Genomic DNA, 14,094 nt, shown 5'->3' with positions numbered 1-14,094 from the left:
AAACATTGTGCTGTTGAAATGTTTCATTAATATAAATTGTAGTCAAATCAACTGCATAGAGCAGATTGCATTTAGAAAATGTTGAGAGTTAAAAATTGCATAATTAAAGCAACTTCTTGTACTTTTTTCACTTAATATCTCTTTCAACTCTCAGAGTTTAAGTTCAAGACAGCAGTATTACACTTAGCTTAGTTAGCTATCATCAGATATCTGGTGCCAAAAAAACGTACTGAGTTCAAAATTGTAAGAGGTTTTGTTACCTCTTATAAGGTAATGAGAGTGAATGATTTATCCAGTATCTGGATATCTTCAGGGAACAAGATGTTCTGAAGTTTGTAGGAAAATTGTTTTTTACCTCATCAGGATTGGAAAGCAGTCTGAATTTTTTCTTTTTTTTCTCTCTCTTGACCTGTATTTCTCTTATTTTTACATTAGAAGTCTAAGAAATCTCGTCTTAAAGCCCATCTGACAGATATCTTGAGATCTAGAAAGATTCTAGTGGAAGAAAATGTAAAAGTGATTTTAGACAGCCACTCAGAAAAGCATGTAGGCTTAGGGTGAAGGCACACAATCCATTCCTATGTTCCTAGGTGGAATGTACAAAAGACAGCAAAGCTGGAGCCAAATGTTTATTTCCAGCTTCAGATCTTTCTGTTGCTCAGCAAATTGAATAATTAGGGTTGGATCTGCAATTTAAGCAGTGTAATTATCCAGACTAGTAGACTATGCTTCAGATTTCTGGGAGAATGGGTATCCTTTTTCAAGTCCTACTGGCCAGGATAATTGTAGCTTCCAAGTGAGCAATAGAGGATGATGATTGCTTTTAGTCTTGTCCTAATAACCAGAAACATCAGGGCATCTCAAGCTCTTGTCCTGTGAGCAGTTTTAATGACATGAAATAGCCAGTACAGACCTGGTTTCTCTGGGCAAATAAAAATGTCTCTGTTTTTTGATCATTCTGTTTGGAGCTGTACACTCATCTGTATTCCTTCTTGTTCACTGCCCATCCTTGGGAATGCAGACACATTCTTCATTACTGGAGTTATATAACATATAAAGGTTCCCCAGTAAAGAGGACCCTTGATTTAAAAAACAGAAGCAAACCAGAATCAGTGCAGTGCACAAAATACTCTACCATCTCAGTTACTAAATTTAAGGATTTTTCTGATTAGTCCTTTGTATTTTGAGTGATTACTAGTTTATGTTGATTTTTTTTTTAATGCTTGTCCTTTCCTGATTTTTGAGCTTGCCACTTAATCAGAATTGAAAGTAATACTAAGTGGTATGTGCAATCTCCTAACTTGATTTTTGGAAGTTCTCTCCCCTTGCATAGCATTACCAAGTTTTGAGGATTACAGACATTTCAAAATAACAGACTACCTCCTCCCTACAACTCACATTGTATTGATTATTTCCCTTCAGTTCTTAGTGTCTGAATTTCCCTTATGGAGACAAGGGGTTAGCAGAACTTTTGTTCAAAGCTTGAAAAAATAACATTAAAGCAATAATTTTTCAGTGAATCTAAGAATTTGTTCTTACATTTGACTTGAAAGATCTCCAAATCATGCTTAATGCTTATTTTTCTGGATGGCCCAGTGGTGGGAAAACTTAAATGTGCCTACAGATCTATCATTCAACACTTGGGATGAATATTTTAATAACCTAGACCTTTAAGTGACTCTAGAGGAAGAGGATAATTCTTTTGAATACTTTGGAATGCTTCATTCCTTAGGAGTGCTTGGTACAGCTATTTAATGGTGGACCATTCTAATCATTCTCTGAAAATGTTATTTTAATGAGTCAGGCTGGATCACTTCTAGAGGCATAACTCTCCAGGCCTGACCTCAAGAACACAAACTGGAAAATACTGCTGGACACTACAGTTAAATTCACAGGTTCAGTTCAGTTGCTTTGCATAACTGGATTTTTTCATGTTGGTCTGAAATGGATTCTCTCCCCCAGTATGCAAGAGGCCAATCCACACAGAGCATTGGGGTACTTGATGTTGTCAGAGAGCAGCATTAGTTAACATGTGCACCATCTGGTACATTTGAGTCTACTTGGTTCTGCTTCTTGCTGTCCCCAGGAAGAATGTGTGTGCCTTTCTTCAGGATGTGATCCTTTATTGGAATTCCACTCTAATGCAACCAGGTAATTTCTTCCCCCACAAAGTGACTCAGCCTTCTTCAGGGCCCAAGGCATTTTTAATAGCAGTAAAGACTGACCAGCTGAATTTGCCCTCTGTGTTGCAACCAACATTTCACAGAAATCATGAGCTACAAAATGTTTTATTGCTTTTTCTCCAAATTCAAGTTGTGTTAATAAGGTCCAGCCAGTCAGACAAAGCTTTAGACGATTTGAGCATCATCTTTTGCAAAGAAAAGTCAGTAAGCAAAATGAGAAATGCTGGGCAATGTTTGAGTTGCTTTCTCCTTAAAACAACAGCAACAAAACTGAAATGAATTTAATTTCTGGCTGAATACTTTTGGCAATGTCTCCTGTATCTCACACTGAGCTTCTAAGAGGATTATTGATTGTGTATGGTAGCAGCTTCCAGTTTCCACATTAGCCTTAGGAGGAAATTAGATGATCTATAAGTAAATACTGTAAGCATAAAAACTGTGCTGAAGCCTTTCATTATTCATTTGAATTGGATGTTTTGGTTTTTAGAAGACAACTCCATTGATGTTATGGATGGTTTTACTGTTTTGTTTAATGTTTTATTTATGTTGGAGTAGAAAGCCACTTATTATGGTATTTTTTAGTATAAAAACATTAAAATATCATTATTCATTTTGCAAGCTATTTGTGAATTGAAAAGCAAGTGTTTGCCCCTTTCACAATCCTTCAAAAATACTAAGTTTGGGCTAGATTTAATTAGTTAAGCCTTATTAGAGAAAAAAACTGCTTAGCATGTTTGAAAAGCCAGACCATTAATTTAGATTCCTAAGCATAGATCAAGCTGCCTACATTTGGACATCCAAGTTGGGAAATTTCAGAATGCTTTGTAATTCAAGTTAGTTTAATATTGAATAATTGCCATAAACAGTTTGCCTTATTAGGTTCTAGTAAAAAAATTGATTTTGATTCTCAGATTAACATTGAATAACAGATTATTTCAAGAATATTTGATCTGAATATAGATCATTAAGTAGTACAGAGAGGAGGGAAAGAATTAAGCTGATTGAAACAAGATTCATTAAGTATTAGTCCATACTGAAGGCATACACTGCGTATCTGGTGAAAAAATTACTGTAATAAATAGTTAGGAAAAAGTTCCATGGGCATTGTGGAACAAACTCAATGTCTGCTAAAACAGAAATCTCTGAGCAAAAAATATTTGAGAGATGAGACAAAATGAACACATTGTGTAATAAAAACAAATCAAAAAGATCAGACCAAAGTCTGGAATTGAACAGCTTCTCTATTTCTTTCTAATTTTATTGGTGGAAAACAAAATCCAAACAAACAGAAAACCAAACCAAAAAATCCACATGCAATCATTTGTGGCTACTTGGGTTGATCTTTCTAGTTGGCTTTATTGTGTGATTCTTTCTGGATTTGAAAGAAAGATTTTAATGTTTAGAGCTATGTGCTCTACGATTTTTTGATTAAAGATATTCCCACTAGGTAGTCAGTTTTAAAAACTTACTGATTATTTAAATCCTTAATTCCTCTAAGGACTAGGCAACAAGTGAATCAGGAGGGAGGGGGAACCTGAACATGTGAATTTGGTAGAAATCTCAGTGACTTGCTGACTCAGGATTTGTGAGATGTTAACATTTTTTTTCTGATATAGCATAATATTCTCCTCCAGTGAAACATTTTTGGTTTCTACTATCAAAGCGATTTGTTTTTCAACTGATAGACTGCCAAGCTCCTTGCTCTTATCTCCTGCAGGCACTTGAGTGCATTTTTTGAAAGTGTTCACTGTGGTAGGTGCAGAAGTACCTCAAACTGTACAGTAGGTCCAAGATCATCTCACCCTCAGAACACTGCCCAGGTTGGATGCTAACTGAAGGCTTCACACTGGATTTCTGTGCTAAATACTTTCCTTCTCCAGTGCTAACTAAAAGAAAATGACATTTAACACCCTAATTTATTTCTCAGAGTTCTTTTTCTGCATGGCTTCATCCTTGAATTTCCAGTTTTAGCATTTTAGCAGTTTCACACCCTGTGATATAAAAAATGGATTATGCCAACAAACAATGTAATTGGTTTCTTATGACTTTATGATATTTTCCAAAATATCTTCAGTTAACCAAAAAATAAAATGGATTTAAGCAGCAGGCAAATTGTTATTAAAAGGATTATGAACTTTTATTTATGCTGAGCATTTGCCACAAGCCATTTAGATGCGAAATTGAGAATGAACAGAAATGTGATTTTGTTTAAAGCATTTAAGTAACTTTGTTTCTTCTTCTCAATGATTTTTCCATTTTAAAAATTGTATCTTCACTGAAACTGGAATCAAGAATTGAATTGAGGGGAAAGGGGAATGGGGCACAATTTCCTCCAAGGAAAATTTTGCCCCATTCTTCATTAATGGTTTCCATAAAGGCACGAGCTTTGGAAAAGTAGCAAGTTAACAGTTCAAGGGACATGATGGCAGAAGTTCCAGAAATTTTAAGCTGTTTAATCCCCATTTCTATTGGAATATTTCCTGCTAAAAGCAAGCTTTCCAATAGTCAAGTTGTATACTTAAAATGTAGACATTTTATTAAGCAATACTTCAATTTTAGAAAAAGTGTTTGCTCATAGAATAGTTTGGGTTCAAAGGGATATTTAAAGGCCATCTAGTCCAATCCCCTGCCATGGGTAGTGACATCCAAAGTGTTGAATTTCCTCATGTTGATGAGGTGCTTAGAACCTCTTCTGTTAATTACTGTATACCATTTGGGGCTGAGCAGTTTTGTAAAAGCAATTTGTCAATTTATTGCAACAGACCAATTTATGTTGTGCATCCCCCTAGATCATTGGTGTCAAAGGCTCTGTCACCTATTTTGGCAGATGAGTGAAATATCTTTCATTTTCAAGTGCTTAAGAGTGCCCTAGTAAGCAAGGGAATTCTGCAACTTATGCAGAAATAAATAATATATACCCTTCTGATCATGCTTGTGAATATTTGTTGAATGTAGTATGAAGATAATTTCTCCTGGGAGAGGGAATGAGAACTGAAAAAAGCATTAGCTCATATAACAGGGCTTAAAAATTTTTATTGTAGAGTTTACTTTAAAAGTTTGTTCTTAATAAGAGCAGGCTCAATATTAGCCAAAAGAGGTGGACCGACTGTTGGGATATTCATTGCTTATTCTTGTACATTGTGTCCTGAAGATTTTTGTCAAGATATGTAGGATTTCTTCATTAAGCTTATTTACCACCTGGCAGTTCTGCTTTTGTTAATGCTATGTGCTTTGCATCTTTAAAACCTTATTTGCCACATCTTGCAAGTTCATTCTTTGCAGGTCCCTTCCTCAAGGGCTGAACAAAGCAGAAGTTCAGAGCCAAGACAGGCAGCAGGAAACCTTTCTATTCTACAGGCAGAGCTTTGCACAAAGCCCAGCCACAGGCTTTGCTCTAGACCAAAACTTCACATTTGTGCTCAGCACTCACTCATCCAGCAGAGCAGTCTGGGCCCTCAAGAGCTCATCTACATGAAAGGTTACACTGGGGTAAAGGCTCCAGCTGGCTTAAGTCATATCAGCTCTTACTGGAACAATTCAGTCTCTTCTACATCCCAGCAAAGCTCAGCAAAGAGAAGACATAACATTATCTTCTGGTTTAGGAGCTCACAAGTGGGTTCTGGAGCAGAAGATTCTCATCTGTTTGCTGTGAAGCTCCTGTGAGCAGGTGCTTTGCAGTGTCATGGCAGAGCAGGGGAAATGCCATTTCTAATTATGAGAATCATAACTTTGAATTATCTGACTCTCATTTCAAACTTAACACAATATCAATTCTCCTTTCCACATTTATTTCCTCATAAAAAATCCACAAACATTTCTTTGTACTTGTACTCTTCCTTCTGGTATGATCTGTGCTCTTCTGAGGTAAGCAACCATCCAAGTAGTGGTGCTTGTAAGTCAGGAACAAGTGGTCCTTGTAAGTCAGCTGAGGCACTGAATACAACCTTAAATGTTTCTCTATTTTCTGAATCTGGTAAAATGGACTTTTAAATTTTTTTTTTTTTTTACTGTTCATGATAATCATCACCATTACCAAAAGCTGTATGCTGTGGCAATGGAACACTGTTTGCTTAGTAGGTTAACATTTTTTGATTTATTTGTGCCAGTGTCACTTGATATGAAAACTTGCCAAGAAATATATTTACTTACAATTTAATCTAATGGTAATATAGAAGAGGTGCTGAACCATCATAGGTCATAAAATAAGGTAGCCGTTCCTTTTGTTGCTATTAGAACACCAGAATGTTGTCATTAGGGAACATCTGTTAAGACTGATATCAGAGGACAAAGAGAAATTGAATTTTCAGTCAGGAGACTAAAATAAAATGTTGAAATACACTTGGAGTCCTCTGGAAACACTTCTTAGTCGCAGGTAGTGACTAAGCATTAAAGCATTGAAGTTTGGTGGCATTTTTCTTTTTTTCTTTCTCTCTCTTTTAAAATAATTGGGTGTGGAATGTATTTAAGAATGAACTAGCAAGTATGAGGATTTGATATTTGGTACATTTTTTCAGACAGAAAATTTTAAAATCATGTGTGTTTTCATATGCTCTCCACATATGTAAAGGAGCCCTGCACAGTTGTCAAGTCCTTTTTTTTGTGTTTATTAACAAAGAGAATATGAAGGAGACATATAGCTTGTCCTGCACATTGGAGGACAAATATCTTTCTGCCAAATATCCTTCTTTTCATTCCTTCTTGCTGTGTGAATCTTGACAACAGTGTATTTTCACAGCTTCTTTGTGCAGGAGCTGTGCTGGAACACAACAAATTCTCATTATTTCTTGAAAATTACTACCTGTGAGCCAAAAATTAATAACAGCCATTGTCAACAGCACATTGAGAAACATAATCTCTTTCCTGAACTTGCTGGTTTGCATTTGCGCTCTCATCTCTAAATGGTTTGGTTTCAGAGTGCAGTTCTTAGTATTTGTTTCTTTGTTATTCTGTTCAGGTATGAAATCCCATCAACAAGGCAGTGCTGAGGCAAACCTGCTGTGTGGAGGGATGGGCAGCATCTTGGATGTTAGCAACAGGTTTGAATTAACTAAGCAAAGGATTTGGATCTGAATTTAACAGTGAATGCCTGAGACAAGAGTTCCCTCTTATACTTCCATGAACACATATAAAGCCTTGATTTCATTGTGATCTGCAATGGATTTGTTTTTCATGTCAGAGCACTGATGAATAGGAAAAACAATACTGATGAATAGGAAAAACAATACTTTGCCATCTTCACTTTTGATAGTAACTCCTCTTTTTACCCTAATGCAGAGTGTTCCCACTGTCAATAGATCTTTATGGGATTGGTTTAGAATTATGTATATGCTTTGTTAAATAAGAGTTACTTTGGTATTTGGAGTATGCTGGTTGTCTTGCTCACTTCAGAAATTCTGGCTTGCAGGTTAAACTTCTATTAAAAGGCATAGCATTGAAACTAATCTTCCAGTAAATTAATTATATGGTTTAATGCCATGAGCAGTGCTGAAGTTTTAATCAAATAAAAATGCAATCTCTGTGCAAAATGTTCCCATCTCCTTTCACTGGGACAAGCTATGCCTGGTTTTGTTTACTCTTCTTGTACTGTCATGCATGACCTGCAGCAGGGGTCTTACCAGCTGCTACAAGAATTCACAAGAAACACCTAATTTCAAGTACATAAGTGGTAATATTATTTGTAGAACCAGAAACCTTCACAAATTATTAAGATGTTCACCTTGATATGTTTTTCTTTACCCTCCCTTTGCTCATATGCACTCTGAATTTACTTGGTACAACAAACTAATACATTTCTCCAGTTCTGAGTCTTCTGTTTTTTATCAAGCTGGAAGACTGAGTATAGACCATGGTAAATAGATCCAAATGCAGTTCATACAATGTAATGGGAAATCTAGCCTAGCTCTTACTATGAGTGAAAGTAGAAAACTGAAATAAGTTGAGTTTCTCTGGTGTCTTAAAATGAGGTCTTGGGTTTGGGAAATCCTTATGCAGGAACTGGGAATAATCTACAAGCTTCATGGAAAAAAAGGTCTGAGGTCTAAAGTCTTCACAGAAATTAGCACTTAGAGCAATTCTTTTAAAAGTTCATTATTGAAGCTCCTAGTGTTGCCTTCACAAAGACAATAATGTAGATATCTTTCACACAAGATGGATCTGAGAACTGGGTGCTGTTGAATCACCATGGTTATAGCCTAAGGAGGATCAAAATCATGCCCAGAACCTCAGACTGTGTTTTACATCCTCACTTTCCAGTTTAGAAAGGACCGCCTTTTCTATGTACTTCCTATGAACACTTTTCTGACACCTTCCTTGGTTATTTTGCAGCTGTGACCTTTCTGTGTTCATTTAGACTGGATTCTGCAGGGCCTGTTAAACCTGCCATGGAGATTTCTACTGCCACAAATCTAATAGGGCATTTTACCTCCTCCCTTCAGTAGGGTCCTAGACCATCCTGTGATCTGTAAAATATTGCTCCCAGCATCTAGAAGCAGAATTGCTAAATAATTGAGAAATGGACTTTAGAAGTCTCTGGAAGAGAGTAATTTCTAAGCTGACATAAAAAGAGTGGGTTTTAAGTTTTTCTAGTTTAAACTACAGAACAGAATTTTGCCTTTTTGTACACTTTAGTATGATTTTTATTGCATTAATGTTGTAGGGTTTTAAGAATTATTAGAAAGCTTTCACCTCTACAGCAAGTCCAGAGCCTAACAAAATAACTCCCTGGTTTGCCTACAAAGTGGATACCAAATTGTTATACTTTTGCAATCAGTGTCTGATATTGGCCAGCACTGGAGACAAGACTGAGCTAATCATAGGCATAATCAAGCTAATATAACAATTTGTGTAGTTCCAGCTTCTTGCTCAGTAGAGTAAAAATATCATCAGAAAGCACTAATTTTGAAGTCTTTGCTCAAGTAGATAACTTAATCCTGTGTACAAAATATCAGTTAAGCAGTATTTAAGTACTAAAAAATGTAAAATAAGCGTCTACAACATCAGACACCCTCAATAGATAAAGATAACATAAGGAAAGAAAAAAGTCCAGTAGAAAGCCATTAAGCATCATCTAATTTCTTTTTTCAGTTCTGAACTCTGTAAATAAATGTATTAGACATGATTGGAATGGGTTTGGATGAGATTAAAATCACTTTCTTTAAATCATTTGGACTAATTCTTATCTCTGCTATTATATTATAGGAATTAGAAAAAAATACAGAAGATAAAAATAATATTTTAATTTCATTTGTTTTACCATTTATAACTCACAACTGTCCACATGTGAGAATGAAAAACCATTGCAATTTTTTAGTTTGATTAATTTATAGGTGGAAGACATATGTGTATTCCATATAGTATCTGACATGAGGATTACATATGGTAGCAAAGAACAGACCTAAGGAGGAAATCTTCCTTGACAAACAGATGAAAGATTTGTTTAACAAGAGGTTGAAAATAAGGCATAAATTAAATTCTTGCTTTCATCATTCACATGAAATGTTTTAATCTTGATGTGCTGCCTCTTTCTGAGAGGACACTAAACAATACAGAATTGAGTTTTGGCTTTTGTTTGACTTTGTCAGTCAGAGTAATTTCCAGAAGTTTTGTAATGGCTCAGTAGTAAGTGATTTCTTGGCATGTAAGTATGTGTAGACAAGAACCTGTGCTAGCAAGAATTCTGATTAAATGAACTGCAGTAACAGTTTTCTTGAGGCTGATGGTAAAGGATTTCTGTAGGCTGTTCCAAAGTATTCAGTAGCCAAAGAAAGCTCAGTTATATTTCATAGTAGCACTTTGCCTAATCTGTCCACTTAGCAAATCTGTAGCATATAATTTCAAATGTAGTAAACATGACCTTTTAAAAGATTTCTCTTTTTTCCCCTCTGGCAGGATCACTGATCTCCTACCAGAGAATCTCTGGAATACACTAATACATTTTAAAACCATGGAGAGCATTACATAGAAATGGGTTTTAGTTTTACTGACGTACAAGTGGACTATAAAATACACAAACCAGTAAGAACTTAGGCTATAGTTCCTAGGAGACTGAAGCCAAGCCCAGCCATCTGTGATCAGAAATTTGCAACCTGCTGCTGGTCTGACACTGGTGCATATGTAGTGCTGTGATTGTGCTTTTCAGAAAATCAGTCTTTGGTGAAAATGTAGTTTTCCACTCCCAGATCTGTTGACTGTAAATGTCTGTGCTGGTAAAAGGGAAGGGGGCTGAATATAAATAAATATCCCTTACAAAAGTGAGAGAGCAAGAGTACAGCAGTCCATGGGCAAGTCACTTTGAGGATGCATTTCCATGTCAGTTCAGTGATTGTGCATTTGTGTTCTGTTCAACTTGACATGAAAAGGGGCTTTCCTTGGGTCCTGGTGGTAGCTCTGCTTGACTGGCTGGATACTGACAGCTGTTGAGCTGCATTACCATGGAATTCTCCTTCAGAATCCCTAAAACATTTCTAGCTTGAAATAACTGGGATAGATGAGATGTTCTAGGATTATACTGCTTTGGTTTATGCAGATATAATTTAAATCCTAGGGGATGTCAGAAATCAATCAAGTGTCATGGATAACCTTGCTAGGGGGACACTTCCTTGATGAGCTGATCTGTTCAGATGGAATAGATTTTTATATATATTTTTGATAATGCCAAGTATTTCAGCAAGAAGTTTATGTTCTTGTCTGCTGTGGCAGCGTCACAGGGCTGGCTGCTACAGTTTGCCAACCTTGCTCATTCCAGGGTTTTTCTTGTTCTCATAGCACCTGTGATACACCAACATCTTTCTTCTTGTGATATGTGGTCCATTGTTGATTAAAGTACAAGGGCCAAAGTTCTGCTTTGGTTATGACATTGAATAATTCCTGCTTGTAAAATCACTTTAACAATGATGTTGGATAGAGTTTGAGCAGCAATTGCAGTGGCTGAGTTGCACCTAAATTTTGGCTTGAAACAAACTGAGCTGTGGCTAACTAGTGCTGAGGAAGACATTTCTACATTAGAATTTTATTGCAGTGTGCAAAAGTAGCTTTACTGCCTTACTTTTCCTATACTCATGATAATTTTTGTCATCTTTGCAGTTATGTTGAGTTTTGTCATGAAAAAACAAGTATAAAGTTTTCCCAAACCATGGAAATGGAAGTCTAATGACCATAAAGTGGACAGCCACTAGTTTAAGCCAGTTGGGGTTTTTTGTTTGTGGTGTTTGTACAGCCAGCAGCTACCTAGACAGTGTTTTAAATCTTTCATTTCTTGCTGTTGCTTAAGATTTATTTTTCTGTTTCTAAATGTACTGCCCGTCTGTATACTAATAATTAGATCTTCTCATAGTAAAACACTAGTTCCCCTGTGATTTTTTTTAAAAGCAAAAATGCTTACTTTTGCTTTAACAAGTTGCAGGCGTAATTTCAGAGATGAATATGGACCAAATCATCTTTACTAACCACTGTATTTTGATCTTCTAAAATAAGGAATAAAGAGTGGAACTGAGACCACAGACGAGTCTACCATTAGTTGAAGGAGAAGCAAGCCTTGCAATTCAAGCCTTCTGCTATGGATAGACCCATCATTCAGATCAATTATGAGATCTTTAATTTGGACTCTGTAGTGACTTTTACATAATAATGTTGTCTTCTAGCTGCATTGATGTGGGTCACTAGCAGGCATTAAAACAAAACTGAAATCTGAGATGCTGTAGTCAGAAAGCAAATGCTGAGAGCTGTGGTCATGACAGTGTAATTTCTGTCTCTCTTGATCTCCTGGGATATCATAACAAATGAACAGAGAGCTTTCAGCTTCTCAAGCAAGGGAAAAGAGGAGTCATCCTTCAGAGAGTGGTGAGATATAAGGCAACTACACTCGGTTTTGCAACATTAAACTCTCAGTTGATACTTGGTCAACTTGTAAGTTTATGTGGTTTAGAAACACTTGCAGCAGGACTTTCAATAGTGAGACATGCAGAGGAAAGGCTACATTTATGACTCTTGTTACAATGATGCAAAACCATCATATTTAGGTTTATGTGCCCTGTGTTCTGTCTTTCCAGCAGTATTCATTTATTGATGAGCTTCCAATTGGTTTATTTCTTAGAAGCCTCAAGAAGATGCTTATTTATTGACAGTCTTTCCAGAAAACAAAACAGTTTAATGTACTGTTAATTCTCAGATCTGTTTCTTTTATGTGATAATTTTAGATTTGGTCCTAGGTTATTATTATTTCACTTTTATTTGTTTGTTTGTTTATTTACCTTTTAGTTGAAGGTGTTAGAAAGTCTTATGAAGACACTGTTTTGTTGTAGGTCCTGTGGTTTGCCTTTGTAATAACCAGAAGAGATGTTATCAAAGCTCAGGTCTCCCTCTGCAGAGGCTGCTGCACTTGTACAAAATAATGAAGGTGGTGTTAGCAGAAGAGTTGCAAGTGTGCAACTCTTTATTTACTTAAGATACCTCTAGAACATCAAAATGTCTGCCTTCTGTCTCTCTTCCAGAGGCACTACAGAGAGCTTGGCTGGAGTGTGATATGTAACATTCCCTGGAAGGGCACCTTTAGTTTTCTGTGATCAGTGTCTGTGTTTGTGTCAGTAACTGGAAGTTCAGGAAGCAGTCCTAGAAGTTTCTTTTTCTTACATTGAAGGATATATCTCATCTAGTATTGAGTATTTGCATGTTTTGTCTGTCTGGATGATACACAGTTAAGTGTCCTATGGTTTTTCTTGTCTCTATGGCACACCTTGGCCATCAGCAGGGCATGTTCTTTGTGTAGGTACAGAAAAAGGAGCAAATTAAATACATACTGACTGTATGTCAGTAATTTGCTGACATACAGTCTAAAATATCTTTTAGCATTTAAACAATCTCTAACTGAGAAAATATCTGAGAGCAAAAGATTGTGCATGTTTTCTTCTTAGAGTAAACAATAGAAGAAATATAGATAATTTTCCCACTGCCACAAGTTAACAAAATTCACTCAGTACAGAAAAGACTGGAGTAAAGGCTGCCAATTCTACAGCACCGCACACAGTTTTACAAAGGTCTTTGTTTTACTGCTGTAAAGCAAATGAGGATTAGTCCAGTCATTTGGTAATTGGTGAGGAGATAAACTGTTTGAGATGCAGTGATTACTATGCAGTGAGAAGTGCCTTAATTGATCAGAATGTTAGGTTCTAGGGATTACACAGGTTACAGTTTAAATTAGTGATGGGTTTCTTGGTAAAAAAATAATTCCTTTTTTCCTCCTCAGAAAAGTTTCTCAGAATTCTAGGTGTTAAATTACATTTGCTTTGAAACACAGGAGATTAATGGAGACATTTTCTAGCTAATTCCAGTCACAATAAAGATATTTTTCCACAGAGATTTTGTCCTTTATCAGCTCTCTAATTGGTCTAGAATTTCTGCTCTTTTTTAAAATGGCTTTTCAATTTCACTGGGCTCTGGAAGACTGGTCAAGTACCCAAAGGAATGGAATGAGTAACATATGTTATATTCATGGGCTTAAGGACACTTTTTCTTTGAGACAGATGTGTGCAGTAATGGAATAAAATTACAAAAATATGTTTTCAGGCACTTCAGAGACTTAAATTGAAGCAAGTTGTAAATTCTGATTAGCTAAGGTAGAATGATCTTAGAGCTACATTTGGCTCACCCATAACAGCCCAATTGTAACCCAGGATGTCATTTTTGCATCTTCCTCTTACATTCTATGTATATGGTTCTCATTTTCTGTGACTGGGTACTTGAACCTGTAGAAGATACCATTGTGGGTACAATTTTTGCTGGCTCCTTCCCTGTCACCTCAAGGTGGTGCAGGCCCCAAGTTTTATTGTATATCTTAAACAGCCTTTTGGCTACTTTCTTTTGATTGTAATTTTTTTTAAGTTGTTGAGAGGATAAATTCAGTCTGAGAAGCATAGTT

General features: G+C 36.2%; 1 long non-coding RNA gene across 1 annotated transcript in view; it reads left to right on the top strand.

Moving 5' to 3' along the window:
* LOC132079284 (uncharacterized) overlaps positions 1-14,094 on the top strand; it is a 31,763-nt gene that overhangs the window by 3,601 nt on the left and 14,068 nt on the right. The window contains exon 2 of the long non-coding RNA XR_009419379.1: positions 7,138-7,219. This is a non-coding gene — a long non-coding RNA (uncharacterized LOC132079284). The remainder of the gene's footprint in view (positions 1-7,137; positions 7,220-14,094) is intronic.

This window comes from Ammospiza nelsoni, chromosome 13 (genome assembly GCF_027579445.1).
Source record: "Ammospiza nelsoni isolate bAmmNel1 chromosome 13, bAmmNel1.pri, whole genome shotgun sequence".
Taxonomy (NCBI): Eukaryota; Metazoa; Chordata; class Aves; order Passeriformes; family Passerellidae; genus Ammospiza; species Ammospiza nelsoni.
The sequence above is the reverse complement of the archived record's forward strand: the minus strand, read 5'-3'. Positions and strand labels throughout refer to the sequence as shown.